Consider the following 3136-nt stretch of genomic DNA (forward strand, 5'->3'; position numbering starts at 1 on the left):
TTAAATTGCGTGATGCGTACAATTGCGTGTCAAAATATATCGTGATGCGTACAATTGCGTGTTAATTCAACTAAATGGAAAATAAATAATAATTTATGGAATACTCAAAAATAAATAGTTAAATTTATCGTTTAAAAAGAGTAAAGAGATTCATTTCCATTTAAGTTCGAGATTAAAAGCATTTTAATTTCTCAAATAAATAGTCAAACTTTTCATTTGAAAAGACAATGAAAAAATTATATATTGATTAAAATTTAATATTAAAAACATTTTAATCTCTCTGGAATTCACATCATATTTATCAAGAGTAAATAATATAGAGTAATTAAAAAATACTATATTTGCAACTCAGTTAAATAATTAATTAAATGCTTAAATTGAAGTTTTATTTTCTATTAATCCTCCACTTATAGATTTAAATTTAAAGTAAATAGGTTTTCAATCAATTATTAAGAACTGACAAATAAATTATAACTTGTTTAATGCTTTTACAATTAATCAATTAATGTGTTTTCATTGTGACCTTAATTGAACGATAAAGGACACATCTAACAAATTACTGTCTTTATAAAATTAATTAGCTTAATTATTATTACAGGATTTTACATGTTTGGATTTCGAAATACCAATGAATGGAATTGCAAATCTTAGTATAGCTATTTTCATTGCTAGGAAAATGGAAAATTGAAAATCGTTTACTCTCCATGTGAGATTTGGATGAGCTAAATAGAAATTAGAATTACTCGAAAATATATATTACTTCTAATCTAATGTGGGATCCATACAAATTTTGCGTGTGCCGAAAATATTCCCGATACACGAGTTTCGGGACGGCAAAGTATTTAATTTTTTTTTTTTTGCATTTTCTTTTTTTTAAATTGATATTAGAAAATTGTGATTATTAAGAGAAAAAAAAAAAAAAACAGGAGGGCAATTTGGTTAAATCAATAAAAATTCAGCCCTTCTGTCAGCAGAAAACCGAAACAATTTCAAAACCGGAGAGGGCTACCATGGTAATTTCACTAGCCGCCTAATTTAAATAATTTGCGGTAAAGGGATATTCGCATCTCCAAAAAGAATAATCCCTTCGGCGCAGCGTATATTCTCCAATACCGCCGGCTGACGGCATCTGGCACGTGGACAGTGCCACGTCGGCAAATGAATGGCGTGGCAGACCTCGTGGTCGTTTCTAATCGATTTGATGACATCAAAAGGTATACACGTGGCACTGGCAGTCTTGGCTATTCTGTGTTTGCTTGTCAGTATCGGAAGCTTCAAAACAAAATGGAAAAAGGTGAAAAGATACTGAGATGCCAAACGCGAACTCGCCTATGAAGCTTCCTTGGCTGGAGTTTTTCGCGCCCGGAAGGCTTGTCCTAACGTGTATTATTATTATTATTAAACAAGAGAGGTTTAAATGATCCAGAGTGTACTGCGGAAAATTATTTTTATTCCGAAGTCAGGAAGTTTAGGAGGATGAGATTACAAGAATATATGAGAACAAAATATTTATAGTATTTATGATCAATTATTAAATTTAATATTTAAGGTTAATTATTTGAAGGAGGGAAATTTTGATATAATTTAAAGGTATTTATAATGAGGAATAATGATAGCTCTTTAACTTTGATATTTGATTGATATATCCTATTAATTTTGGTTATATTAGTTATCCAATCTTCTACTAATCTTAAGTTATTATTAACTGGAGAGTAATTTGGAATATACCTATGCAGGTAATGTTGGCTTCATTTTAACCATTTAGCAGGTTTAGACTCATTTCAAGTTATTTTGGATTATTTGATCCGGTCTAACCAATTTTTTGGTGAGTCGTACTCACTTTTTGTTACCTCATGAGTTGTACTCATTAAGTGAACGTCTTTGGGTCTAATGAGCGATACTCATCAGATGACCCATTTTTTGTGAGTTATGCTCACTTTTTTGTTGTCTTACGAGTTGTAGTCATCAGATGTGTTATTTTTTATGAGTCGTGCTCACTTTTTTATTGTCTCATAATTAAGCCGTGCTCATCATATGGGTCATTTTTATAAGTCATTCTTGCTCATTTGTTACCCTATGAGTTGTATTTATCAAGTAGGTATCTTCGGGACTCATGAACGGTGCTCATCTGATAGGTCATTTTTTGTGATTCGTGCTCACTTCTCTGTTATCTTATAAGTTGCACTCATCAAGTGAGCATTTTCGGGTCTCATGAGTGTTGCTCATCAAATGGATCATTTTTAGTGAGTTGTGTTCAGTTCTTTATTACCTCATGAGTTGTGTTCATCAAGTGTGCATCTTTGGACCTTATAAGCGATGCTCATCAAATGAATCAGTGTAATTGTGGTTTCTTAACTTTGATATTTGATTGATAATACTATATTAATTATGGCTATATTAATACAAAACTAAAATTATGGACCTATAAATTATAATAGATATCTAAGCATAAACTCAAAACTAGTTTACGAATATGTAGAAGTTGAATCATTGAGAGATATGATTTTTTTTAATTGAAATTAAACCTTTACAATTAATTTTATAAGGTTAAACGTGTATGCCGTTATTATTATTATTATTATTATTATTATTATTATTATTATTTTACTAAAATAGGGCGGCACCTCCTATTATTTATTAATATGTCTTCACTTTTGGCGGAAGAATATCGTAGTTATAAGATAAGCAAAAGGGAGATTACAGATAAATAAAATAAAACCCTCCTAAAAACAACACCAACAATCAACCAAATTAGGACAACGGAACTAAACAATGCCAACTAAGACAAAGGCCTAGATAAAAACACAAGAAAAAACCTTAAACAAATCAAAATCCACCAAACACAACTCGAAATTTGAACTAACGACAAACGAAAATGAGACTCAACCTATCCATCCGAAGTATACCTTTCAGATAACGTGATAAAAAATATTGTTTTTCGTAAATTACATTGTTTCCCGTTTCTCCTTCTTTAGTAAGAAAATTAGTCGTACTATTACCTTCCCTGTATTGAGTAGATTAATCAAGGATACAAAGGAATTCATATACTATCATATATAATAATAATAATAATAATAATAATAATAATAATAACATATTTTTTTTTCCATCCTTTTAGTAAAACGGCATGAGGAGA

This window comes from Malania oleifera, chromosome 13 (assembly GCF_029873635.1).
Source record: "Malania oleifera isolate guangnan ecotype guangnan chromosome 13, ASM2987363v1, whole genome shotgun sequence".
In the NCBI taxonomy this organism is placed as follows: domain Eukaryota; kingdom Viridiplantae; phylum Streptophyta; class Magnoliopsida; order Santalales; family Ximeniaceae; genus Malania; species Malania oleifera.